At 49.8% G+C, this 13200-nt stretch overlaps 1 protein-coding gene across 3 annotated transcripts in view; it reads left to right on the forward strand.

Moving 5' to 3' along the window:
- The first annotated feature begins 1170 nt into the window (after positions 1–1170).
- The window catches only part of LOC125433090 (glutathione S-transferase-like), a 30866-nt gene continuing 18836 nt past the window's right edge, over positions 1171–13200 (forward strand). For all 3 annotated transcript variants that reach the window (XM_048497433.1, XM_048497441.1, XM_048497451.1), the window contains exon 1: positions 1171–1306. The gene's annotated coding sequence lies outside the window, so the exon portion shown is untranslated. The remainder of the gene's footprint in view (positions 1307–13200) is intronic.

Consider the following 13200-nt stretch of genomic DNA (forward strand, 5'->3'; position numbering starts at 1 on the left):
TCAAATCCAGCTCTCCAGACTAGAGTTCACCTGCTCTTAACCACTACACCACGCTGGCTCTGGGGAGGGGAGGGGCGGGGAGGGGCCTCAGCCTGATATAATGCTACAGAATCTACCCTCCACAGCAGTCATTTTCTCCAGTGGAACAGCTTTCTGTCATCTGGAGATCTATTGTAATTCTAGGAGATCTCCACCTGTAGGTTAGCACCCAAGACCTGGCAGCAACCAGTGAGTGACTTGCTATGACCTCATTTGCATGACCTAACTAGGCCTAACTCAGTGGTGGGATTCAAATAATTTAACAACTGGTTGTTTGCAAGCACCACTTTAACAACTGGTTCTGCCGAAGTGGTGCGAACCTGCTGAATCCCACCATTGGCCTAACTGCTTGCTACTGTTCAGTGGCAGTCACTTTATGAAAGCCAATGTTTCACAGTGGTTAGAGCTTCAGCTTAGGGTTTGGGAAGTGCATGTTTGAATTTCCATCTTTCTATGGAAGTTCACTTGGTGATTTTGGGCCAGTCACATACTTCCAGCCTAATCTACCTCAAAGGATTGTTGTGAGGATAAAAAGGAAAAGAAAAGAAAAATGTAAGCTGCTTTGGTCTCCAGAGTAGAGAAATGTGGAGTATAAAAAAGTAAATTAAAAGTAGGTTGGCTGCTGGGTGGAAAGGAGAGAAGCAGGCAGGGAAAGGGAGAGGTTATGGGGGCTTTCAAGGAAGGGAACGAACAAATAATGGGAGAATGGGAAATAATATGGCTCCCTCAAGTTTTTAATGGTTCCCACATTACTGTGGCATCATCCCTGTTTCTGACTGCTGGCAAAATTTTACAGATGTGTTTGTGCATCAAAATATAGACGAAAAAATGGAAACAATAGGGCCGAAAGAGCAGTCTTCTTGTTCTTGTGCTTAATGCATTTTGTGAGCTTTTAACTCCACCGTGTTGCTCCACCCAAGTGTGTGTGTGCAAACTGAATGCAACAATTTAATGTATCTGTTAGATTGAATCTACACAAGCTTAGGTAAGCACCGTTTATTTTAAAATTGTGCAACAAGACTCCCTGCTTGTTTTAGCAGTCCTTGAAATTTGAGCCAGCTCTAACCTTTGAACATCTTGAACATGACTACAGCGGATAATTTACTTCCCCCCACTCTCAGCAGCGCAGGCTGAAAGAGACAGCTTCTTGGTAGGCAGAGCAGGGAATAAAGATTCATAAAGCAACAAGAATCATTCCTTCTTGTAGTAGGAAGCTGTAGAGAGTCTCCAAGGAAAGGTGAAGAAGACCTTAAATTCAGACTGAAAGGTTCGTAGTAACTGGTAAATGTATGTGCATACTTAGTTGTCTTAAAGGTTTTCTTAAAAGCAATAACACGTGGCTAGCTGATCAAACATGTCAGGGTTTGTTTGTTTTTTGCACAGTTTTGACATGTTAAACAGTTCAGCTGGCAGTTTGCAGTAGCCGTAAGAGAAAGGGGCAATGACTTTAAAGAACCAGGAAGCTGATTGGGGGGGGGGGGGGGTATGGATGTAACAGAACTTTATGCCTAATAAAGGTTTACTGTACTGTACTGATGTAACAGAACTGGAAGCAAGCTGAATATGTCAGCAGAATTCAAGAAGTGGGAGGTACAGATTGGAAAGCTCACTTTGCTACAATGTGGTTACTCAATGAAAAAAGTAGAGAAGGAATGGGATCAAGCAAAATGAGGCACTGATGGACCGACTGAAATATGATTTTGTTCACTCTTTCCCAGCTGAATTGCCTCCAGAACATGTCTCTTTCATTTTTTAAAAAGCAGCTGAATATATCATTATAACACAACAGTGTGTGCTCAGATTCTCTTTCTTTCTTTTTTAAAAAAGATTGTCTAGCTACATTTCTTGTTAATGTGCTTTCCCCTTGCTGCAATGAAAAGGGCTACAGACTTTTAAAAACTTACTTTTACAAATGAAATCTGGGAAATCTGAGAATCTGCAAGATACATTATTTTAATGATATAACAATGTTCATTTGCTGATCGAAAGACTTGGGGTGCCATGCCATCAAGAGGGAACTACTGATTACTGGGGGCAGTGGCAGGGGAAATGGCTGCTGTGTGAATGAACTGGCAAAATCTGAACTTTATTACCAATTCCAATTCCAAAGCCTTTATTGGCATTATAAACTTTATTACCCTCATGACAGCCATTTAGCATTTGCTGTGATTTGCCCCACAACTTTGTGGCAAAGCAGATTTGGGCAGGGTCAGAGACAAGCCATGAAACCACAGGAGGTGCACAAGTGCACCATAATTCTGTGGGAAGGTAGAAAAGAAACACTTCCCAACAGGACCAAGCCTGGGCCAAATACTGTCTGAAAGAAATGCTAAGCAGTTCTATAAAGTGGTAAGTCCCGTTGTATTCTGTGGCTCTTACTTCCAGGAATGTGTTCTTAGGCGTGTGACCTCCAGCATCACAGAAGTATCCTTACATCACTGAAGCTGTTGAACTCACTTGTTTAACCAGTGACCATCATGCAGCACTGTGGTGCCCGTACTTGAAAACTCCATTGCCAACATCATTCATTTCAATGTATTGTCGAAGGCTTTCACAGCCGGAATCATTGGGGTGTTGTGTGGTGTCCAGTCTGTATGGCTTTGTTCTAGTAGCATTTTCTCCTGACATTTTGCCCGCTACTGCGGCTGGCATCTTCAGAGGATCTCAGATGCCAGCCACAGATGCGGGTGAAATGTCAGGAGAAAATGCTACTAGAACAAAGCCATACAGACTGGACACCACACAACATCCCAATCGTTCATTTCTCTCTTAACTACAGTGGGGGTCTGCAACCTGCGGCTCTCCAGATGTTCATGAACTACAATTCCCATCAGCCCCTGCCAGCATCGCCAATTGGCCATTCTGGCAGGGGCTGATGGGATTTGTAGTCCATGAACATCTGGAGAGCCGCAGGTTGCAGACCCCTGGACTACAGGATGCTTCCCTTCCTGTGTTTCCCAGCCATCTTTTGCCATCTTGTTACTATAATGACGTTAGTTCCCACACATCATAAACTCCTGGGACATTTAAAGCTTTCAGTTGTTGGAAGTGAAGGACTTTGCATTGTCTGTTAACCTCAAACTTCAGACTTCGTGTTAAACTGTCTTTTAATATGCTGAATCAGAGTATTACTCAAATCTCATTTCTTTGTCTGAAATGACTGGTGATGTATTTGCTTCAGGGCCTGATGCAGGTGTGGGAGGGGGGAATACCTCTGTAGCACTGGCCCTGCATCTGAGTGGAGACACCCAGCTGTGGCAACCATGATGGGTATCATCTCATCCATCATCATTAAATGAGCTGCTCCAAGCCTGATCCAAGCCAAGGAGATTTGCAGTGCTGCCAGCGCTGGCTCCTGGCTGCTGTTTGTCTTTCAGTAACCTTTCTGATAAGGGAAAGAGGCAATCTAGGCATGGGACCTCTTTCCATTCTTTCCCACAGATTTCTGACCAAGGAGAATACACTAGTTGCACAGCAGAACCCCTGAGGATGGCTTCATACCCAGGGAATTGAGGAAGGAGATGTCTGCTCATGCCAGGTCCTAGAAATTGGGCCCGTTTTCCACAAACAAGAAAACACTGGGAGCCTCAAATACTTTTTGACATCTAAAATGAAGATAACACTGTATATATTCTCATGCAGGGAGAAGTTCCCTTCTTTGGGGCCCATTTTTACCCATCAAAGCCAAAAAAAAAAAGGTAAAAAAAGGTAAAACCTGTTGTTTTGTACATGATTCAAAGGACCAGCAATAGAATCCCCGTTTCACACATTTCTCTTTTCTTGTAAGTTGAAAGACACTGATTATGCCCCTCTAAGAACCTGTCCCCTCAAATTCTACCCTGGATGGTGGATCAAAATTGGTGCCGCCTTTTAATGGGGGCTTGTCAACTTTCCAGGGGGAAATGAGAGCCTCTCCCCCAACCAGAAAAATGTCTGCCATGGAGGGTGTGGGACTCAATAGCCACACCTCCTCAACTGAGTATGGCTCTCAGCCCTGGTCCTAAAAAGAGCACAGCTTCTGGAAAATCTACCCCAAATGTCCTGGGATTTGCCCGGGATTTGGCAACCTGCCAACCACTGGCTGAGGGGATGATCCTGGCCTTCCTCTCTTCCACAATCTATAAGCTTACTCCTCCACTGAAGCTTACTCTTGAAGTAAACTCCTTCCAAGATCTACATGCAAGGCTTTTCCCCATGCCCCTGCCCTTCTTGGCAAACGCAGCAGAAGCAAACAATTCCCACTCCACCCCTGCCTTCCCCATCAAACAGCCCCAATGAGTAAGCAACCTTGCAGGGGCTGCATGGTAATAACTCCTTTTAAAAACCTGACATCAGTCTTTCTCACCTGGACTCAGCTAAGCTGCCATCCGCCAGGAAAGCCCTTTGGAGGCTCAGTGTGGGGCTAAGCTGGGGGGGTCCTGCAACTCACTGCATGTGCATGCTGGGGTCCCCCCATGTATCCTGCCCCCCAAGAAGGACCTGGAGAGGGGTAAATGAGGCCACCTAAAGCAGGGTCAACCCTGACCCCTATTCATAGGGGCAAGGACTGAGGTTAGGATTGTGCTGAAAATCTGCACTCCTGCAACTCCCTCCCATTTCCCACCCTTCGCCGCTCACCTGTTCAAGAAGATCCACCAGCGGTGCTCCCCCACGCCCCACGTTATCATCAGCCAATCAGGCAGCTGGAACAGGGAAGCCGGAAGTGGTTTGGGATAGCCGTCTCAGGCTGTTCCTCTCTAGGAACAGGGACTCTTTCCCATTAACCCTTAGGGCAACTCTCCAAAGGACCCAAGCCACGGGGAGGACCCAAGCCATGGGGAGCCACAGTGCAAGGATGAAAGAGCCGCATGCGGCTCTGGAGCCGCAGGTTGCAGACCCCTGGATTAGTGGGGTGCCACAAAGTTCTGTCCAGAGCCCAGTGCTATACAATATTTTTATAAATGACTTGGGTAATGGAACAGAGGGCATGCTAATCAAATTTGCAAATGATCCCAAATAAGGAGGGGTGGCTAATACCCCAGAGGATAGAGTCAGAAGTCAAAATGACCAGGAAAGATTAGGGACCTGGGCCAAAACTAACAAAATGAATTTCAACAGGGGGAAATGTCAGGTACTACACTTAGGCAGAAAAAAATGAAATGCACAGATATATAAGATGGGCAACACAACACCTGACTTAACAACTGTACATATTAAGGGGTCTGGAAGCCTTAGTAGACCATAAGCTGAATATAAGTCAGCAGTGTGATATGGCAGCTAAGAAAGCCAATGCAATTCTGGGCAGGGAGTATAGTGTCTAGATTAAGGAAAGTATTAGTACCACTCTATTTTGTGTTGGTCAGACTTCACCTGGAATACTGTGTCCAGTTCTGGGTACCACAGTTCAAGAAGAATATTGACAAACTGGAGCGTGTCCAGAGAAGGGCAACCAAAATGGTAAAAGTTCTGAAATCCATGCCCTATGGCCGTGGTGGCAGGGGCTGATGGGAATTGTAGTCCATAACATCTGGAGTGCCAAAGGTTCGCCACCACTGCCCTATGGGGAGAGACTTAGGGGGCTGGGTATGTTTAGTCTGGAGAAGAAAAAGTTAAGGGGTGACATGATAGCCATGTTTAAATATTTGGAGGGATATCATGTTAAAGATTGCCAGGAACCAAAGGGTTGAGAAAAGCTGAGAAAATATTAAAACCTTAGGTATATACAGAACAATTTTATTATACAGAATATTTTTATTACACTGTGCTCACAAGAATTGTATTAAAAACATTTATATCCTTTTAAAATTGTGGAACTTCAATGGATATATAAACCCAGAAGTTGCATCTCCAATAATACTATTTTAAAAAACCAATAATAGCACATAAACTGTTGCCAAGATTGATCTGACATGTTTCGACCCAAAGGTCATCTTCAAAGGTCAAAATTTACACACACACAAAATTACGAATCACATATTACAATAGTGCAAAAATAACCAAACCAGTAGCAAAGGGCCGCATTTAAGCCTCCAATCAAATGTTGGTCCTATAATTACTGTCTTCTAAGCAGAACTTCAGCTATTTGGCATATGCGTCTCCTTTGCAAGCAGATGTTTTGCAGGCAACTAGCTGACACTTTATATACATGACCTTTAAAATTCATACAGCAAACATGACTTATTATTATTCAATCTGTGCCGCTTATTCCAGACTCTGCACCCTTTTTATGTAAGGTAACGTGTTTGGTTTGGACGGGTTTCTAACTTGACTGTCAGCCTACTTAGATTTCAGTTCTCATGAAAACACCAGTGCTAGTGTTTCACTCTTCAAGACTGCCTGCATTCGACCTCCAATTTACACTGTATATGTTCCTTTTTCCAAGAGCTAGAGTGTTCCAGATTAGATTATGTTATATGAATTCAGAGACAGTTCTGGAATGGTGAAATTTAGTAATAGTAGGTGATCAGTTAATTGACGGAGAAAGTGGTAGAACTGCCAGGCATACTAGTAAACTGGCATTGATATGCCTCAAGTCAATGGCTGCAGGGTTGTGTTCTCCTAAGGCCTCCCATTGTCAGCAAATGTTCTTTTAGCAACTGGTCCAAACCAGCAAAAAAACCCTCCATTTTCTTGTCATTTTCTCGGTCACAAATTTAAATTCCTTTTAGTCCCCATCCTGCAGGTAGATTTAACTTCAAGAATCTGCAACAGTACAGTTTTACAAAAATGACTGTTGGGTATTAATGGCCATTAAAAAAAATATGTGTTCCATTGAGGAACCTGTTCACGCATCACATTTCTAAGTGTAGAGACATACATGTAGAGACACGTATATCTCGCAGTGTGTCAGTCAAAAAGGTAGGACCCCTAAAGACTGCCTATTGAATGTGAATTCTGTGGAAAACCTGAGCATGTTAATGTAATGTCATAAATGGGGTGCTTTTCCAACAGGAAAGCATAGATCATGGCAGTCCTATCTGCTCAGAACCTAAGGTTTCCAGATTCCAGGTGGGACCTGTAAATTTCCAGAAATTGCAGATGACTGAGATCAGAAGGTGGTCTTGCTGCCATTATTCCTTGCTGTCTTCTCAAGCCCCACCCCAAATCTCTGAGAATTTCCCAACCCATGCCACCCTACCTCCAGCTGTGATTAATTATTAATTATTTTTAAAAGGCTTCCAGCTGAGATGGTAAAGTTCTTGGACTGACTTTTGCAAATGCCTTTTGTTTTCCTGCGCCCCTTCCGCACATGCAGAATAATGCACTTACAATCCACTTTCAGTGCACTTTGCACCTGGATTTTACTGTGCGGAATAGCAAAATCCACTTGCAAACAGTGAAAATGGATTGAAAGTGCATTATTCTACATGTGCGGAAGTTAATACCCAGGGGATGGTTTGCCTGTCTTAACCGGAAAATGAAATTAAGGGAGCAGACATAAAGGAGAAAAAGGTTGCTGTCCCTTTAAGAACTCTACAGAAGAAAGGATTTAATCAGGTTGTTCTTATACTTTTTTAGTGTAAAATGGCAGGTGTTAGATCGCTGGCCCCAGGCTTCAGCCTGGGACGGTTGATTGCAGGGGAGGAAGGAATGGAAACCCTCCTCCCTCAAGCCCGGCAGTTGAGCCTGTCACGCGGCCGGGTACCGCATCGCGACAGGGCTTCAGAGCAGCTCCATAAAAGGGCTGGCGTCAAGGGTCCCGCCTCTTTCTTGAGGCCAGGCTTCCAGAGTTGAAAGGAGACTGCTTGAAAGAAGACTGCTGCCTGGTAGCGTTTCTTCTTGGGAGGCCTCGTTGAGAGAGGGGATCGCACGATCCTTCCTACACAGCCTAGAAGGGAATCAGGCACTTGAGGGGGGAAGCGGGGGCTGCAGGGAAGTCCCCCCCCCCCCCCCCACCCTGCCTACTTTAAACGGGCAAGCGCCGACTTTGAACGGGCGGCGTCCGGCTCGCTAGGCTGAGGTGCTTGTCGGGATGGAGGAAGTCGATCATCAGTCGCAGCGCTTGGCATCGCCCGGGCTGCTCTGCGAAAGCGCTTCCTGGCCTCGCGGAGGGTTCAGGAGTGCTGCCGCCTCTCCCTGCCGCTCGAGGGAAGCTGAGAGCCGGGCTTTGTGCCTCTCGCTGGTGTGGCGGTTGATCTACGGGCCGCTCGGCTCCGTGGTGTGATTTTTAGCTCGGCTTCAAGCTGCATCAAGGCCCCACCAGATCGTGACTTCTCGGCTGGTGCAGGAGAGCGGGCGCGCTATTTTGGGTCGTTGTTATGGCGGGCGGCCATTTTTTAGGCCTGGCTTCAAAGCTGCCAGAGCCGCTACTAGATCCCTCCATAACCCTCTCCCTCCCCTTTGTGGTAGTAATGCACTGCTGACCCAGCAGCACCGCGGGTAGAACGTTGGGACGCCAACGACTCCACGGGCCTTCTGGTCGTGCGCACCGCGACTCCCCACTCCTCTCATCCCCTATGAGTCACGGGTCATGAACTGTTTGGCTCAGTCACCGGGCTTAGGGACAATGGTCTTGCCCCCAGGTGAGGATTAGGCTCAGACGCTACGCCTCTCGACGTAGCCAGGTGAGATCATGCATCACATGATGATCTCCCACCTCCTCCGGCTCTCCCGAACTCCCCAGTCCTCCTCCTACACCATAGAATAACAATAAAAGGTGCCAGGAACCAGCACGCTGGAGACTCGCTTAGGAACACGGACTCCTCCGGGCTCCCGCTGCTGGCGCATCTCCACCAGATGTTATCTCCGCTGCCTCGCCTCGCTCTTACGCTTCGACCACGGGTCGACTACAAGCTGGTGCCGAAACCCGGGAATCCTCAACCTCCACCCTGCTCACCGTCACGCCTGGGAAGGGTCATGACACCGAAGTCCGCTGGATCATGCGATCCAGGGACCACCGCTTCGTATCGCCTGTCCCTCTGGATCGGGCGATCCAGAGACACGCTGGCCCTAGGACACTCTCGTCCGGACGGAACACCGGTGAGTATGGGGAGCTTGCAAAAGCAGGGCTTATGACAAGCACGCTGATCGAACTGAAAGCGCATTTAAATGCGGCAGGGTCCCCCGTGAAGAGAAGGGAGCTGCGCAAATTGGTTGAGGAGATTGGAAGCTCAGTGTCCATGGTACCCAGAGGGGGACATTGAATCTTAAGGGACTGGGAAAACATCGGGCGACTCTTCGCTGCAGAGCCTCGCTACCGATGTCGCTGCTACTGACGTGGAGACAATGTTTTGTCGCCATCAGCCTGCAGACCTATGGCTCCCTTGCTGTAGTGTCAGCCTCCTTCTCGATCTTTCACCTTCAATTTCAACCCCGAATTTTCTCTATCCACTAAATTGGACGCCTCGTCCTCCTTCTGCCCCCCCTGTTCTCCTTCACCCATTTTCAAATCCTCCGGCTCAGTCAGCTTCTCCCTTGCTCCGCCTTCATTTTCCTCAGTTTCACTGCACTCCTCATTAGCCATCGGTAATGGCGCTGGTTTCAAACTCTCGCAGAACGTGATAGCCACGACATCTGCAGAAGAAAGAAAACCCTGACGGAAGACGATGCCGATATTCTTGCATTATGCCCCGCCCATTTCACATGATACCGAGGGGAGGGTGGAGCTATTCGGCGGGTTGTCGAAAGTACCACCTCTTTAAACTATAACATCCTCACTGAGCTCCGCAGCCGACATGCGTAGACGAGGGAATCACTAGCCCCACGCGGAGAGGCATGCTGGAGGCAATCGCGAGGAATCACCTAATGGTTCCGGACGACTGGAAAACCACCTTCGCGATGCTCCTGAGCCCTGCACAATTTGTGATCTGGGAAAGCGAAGTTCCGCCAGCAATGCATCAGTAGGAGCTGGCCTCGGGCGGCTTCTCTACACAGTCAGCCAGCTTTACGGGTTTCGATAAGCCAACCCCAACGCATCAGATTGTCCTGCCTGAGGCCACCCCACGGTCGCCTCTGAGTGCTCTATAAGGCATTTATCAAAGTCCCCAATGCCGCCAGCCAACCCAGAGTTTCTCCACCATCCGGCAAAACCCCAAGAGCCCTATGCCGAAGTTTGTGAACAGGCTCCAGGAAGCTCAAGAGGCAGGTAGATAGCTAAGAGGCTCCAAACGAAGCTCCTCATGCGCCTGCGAAAAGAGAACGCCTCCACGGAGTGCCGCAGGGCAATCCAATGGCCTGGGCAAAAAATCCTGAACTGGCCCGACATGCTTAAGGCTTGCTAGGACATCGGATCCTCCGGGCCCACCAAGCTAGCTCGCCTTCTCACAGCACTTCTCCACCGGGCGGGAGGCAGCCTGTGGATGACTGCTTTAACTGCAGACCCGACACTTCAAGGGAGTGTAGGCAGCCCGCGGGGGCCTACAACCCGATGGAGGAGGGTCCTCCCAGGGAGGTGAGAAGGCCACCTAAAACCCGGTGCCCACGATGCCAGAAAGGCTTCCCACTGGAGAAACGACTGTCTGGCTGGAAACTCCCGCCCGGCTGCCTCCCCAGCCCAGGACCAAGGAGGAGAATACTAGAGCAGACCCAAACAACACCAAGGCCCTGCCAAAACCACCCTCTCGCGGCATCTCGCCGCATGCACCCAGCCCATCTCCTTTAAGTTCCCCCACGAGGTTCTTGTCGCCCCAACCCAGTATGACGAGCCCATCCCTACCGGGACTATTGGGCTAGTGCTGCCAAAGGCCTCTGCCGCTGAACAGGGACTGTTCATCGTCCCCGGAGTGATCGACTCCACGCACCAAGGACCCATCCATCTCCAAGTCTGGACAAACATCCCACAGGAGTTGCTCGTCGGAGCTGCCGGCAGCCAGTTGATTTCTTCTTGCCCCATGCGCTGCCCGGGCTGCCGACCCAATAAAGGCTAAGCAAGCCCCAGCAGCCAACATGGCGCAGCCTACACCACCGCCGCAGCGGTGGAGACGCTTTCATCAGGAGCCTCCCGCCATACCTGGAGCTCGCCATAGAACGCTGTATGTTCAAGGGCCTGGTGGACACCGCGCTGATGTTACTGCCATCAGAGCAGCCGAAAGTGGCCGGCCCAGTGGCCCGACCGAGGCTTGCCCGCACATCTGGGGGGGTGGGACAAACCACAGACGGAGCATCCGCCCACACGGTCAACAGCCCAGGGACTCGAGCGGCAGCTCACAGTCCCGCCCCATCGCCTTAGACATCCATGTCAATCTCTGGGAAGGGACCTCATGAGTCAGGTCAAAGCGACTTTGGTCTGGGATGGATAAAGCCGGCTACAGATCATTGATCCCAATCGTGTCTTCCGAAAATGCTTTCTAATTTCCGAAGAAAACTGTTTCCCTCCTCCTCTCCTTCTGTTTTTTTTTCGACCAGTAGAGGCGGGAGGGCCAATTGGCTGACTGGCCTCCCTCCCTGGGATTAAAATCTGGGCCCGCCCTGATACCGCAGCACTGTCAGGACAGGCCCCAGTTTAAAAGGCTGCCACCATTATGCCCCTAATACCCAAACCCGCTTGTTATGGGAGCTGCCCAGCCTGGCAACTTTATCAGTACCAATGTTAAAGGCTAGAGTGACAAACCGCCTCTTAAGGAGCGGTCTCAAGGGCTGCAATTCCCAAGATAATTATCACAAAATTTTAGCACCATCCAGCTTCCTGGCAAGTAGCCACCAAGGTCACGGTAAGTGCAAAACCCTTGCAAAGAAACCCCCCTTTTTTTTGTTTGTGTGTATGAGGAATCTTGCCTCTAATGCGCCTGATTGCATCATTCTCCGATGCACTCATCTCCCCCCAAAAGGCGCCTAAAAGCTCCCCCTTTGTGTTGCTGATTAAGCATGCATACCCACAATCCCCAGGACCGCCTGTTCCTCCCCTCGAGGCTCGGACTCCTCGCCTTTGGACGCACCCTGATGACGCTTGAAGCTATTCCCACTCAGGGTCGCCACCTCCTGCCCTCCCTGTCAAACAATTAAAGAAAAGAGGAGTAGGTTGCCCCCAGGAGGATTGCATTAAAAGCAACCTTCACAGACTGCAAAACAAGCCTTCTTATATTAAACTCTAAACTCTAAACCCCCTAACTCAAACAAAACTCGATCCCGACCTCCGCCATCCGCTTCTAGAACTGAGCCTGGACTGGACCCCCCCCCCCATAACCTGGGGAAAAGGGGTGTGTTTCAGTCCTCTTCCTCTACAGGTCCCTGTGGACTCCGCATTCGCCATGACAGGCCAACCCATGGAATGGCGCCAGGAGGAAACTAACCCCATCCCGAGATGGAACACATCTTCTAAAGGATCCCGCCCCAGCGTCTCAACAGGAACGCCGGGCCGCCAACGCCCAAAGACCCGGGAATGACCTGGGAGACGCTCAAGGCTGACCACCAGCCAAGCTCCTAGAGTCTGCTGGGCGCCAGCAAGACCACCCGAGACACCGAGAACCTCTGTGCGCTCTCTTTTATGCGATCATCACCGCCACCTCGGCGGCCACCAGCCCTGGCCTGCTCTGCCGGCTCCTGCCGATGGCGCGGGGCCAGCCCCTGACGAGCTTTCCCCAGACCCACACCTGGGAGCAGTTTGCTGCCGCTGCCAACGCCTCATCTTTCTGCCTGGAGCCCAGTACCTAGGGTCGGGAGCCTGCTAAGTTCCTGCCTGCTCCCTGCCTGCAGCGCCCAGACTTCCTAGCAGAGCTCTGGGCTAAGCCCCTTCATGAATGCCTCATCCATCAGGTACTCTATGAGCGCCGACTGGGGACCATTGCCCAAACCCCCGGCTGGCGCCTCCTTTGTCACCAAGACTGTCGCTAACCATCGGACTCCAACACCTGCGCTCGCATCACCGCAGCTAACCGGGAACCGACTCCGCCCATTCATCGGCTCGGGCCAATTGGAACTGTACACACATGGAGGACATTCCCCGTGTTCGAAAACATCCTGCTCTCTAGGCTGGTTCTGGACCCATGGGAGAGAACGCTTTAATTACATTCCCGGCCCGACTCTCTGCCGGAACTCTTTGCGCCTCTAGCTCTCACTATCGCCTCACCACTACCCCAGGCTCCACCTCGGGAGCCGGGACGCCCGCCAGCCCGCTTGCCTCGGCCCTCCTGTCGGAGCTTAATACAGCCCCTCTCCCAAGCGAGTTCGCCTCCTCGCAACTTCCCAGTGGGAGTCCCCGACTCGCTTCTTACAATGCTAAGACTATTGGCCGGGCTGGCCTGTGCC

The sequence above is a fragment of the Sphaerodactylus townsendi genome, linkage group LG01 (genome assembly GCF_021028975.2).
Source record: "Sphaerodactylus townsendi isolate TG3544 linkage group LG01, MPM_Stown_v2.3, whole genome shotgun sequence".
NCBI lineage: Eukaryota > Metazoa > Chordata > Lepidosauria > Squamata > Sphaerodactylidae > Sphaerodactylus > Sphaerodactylus townsendi.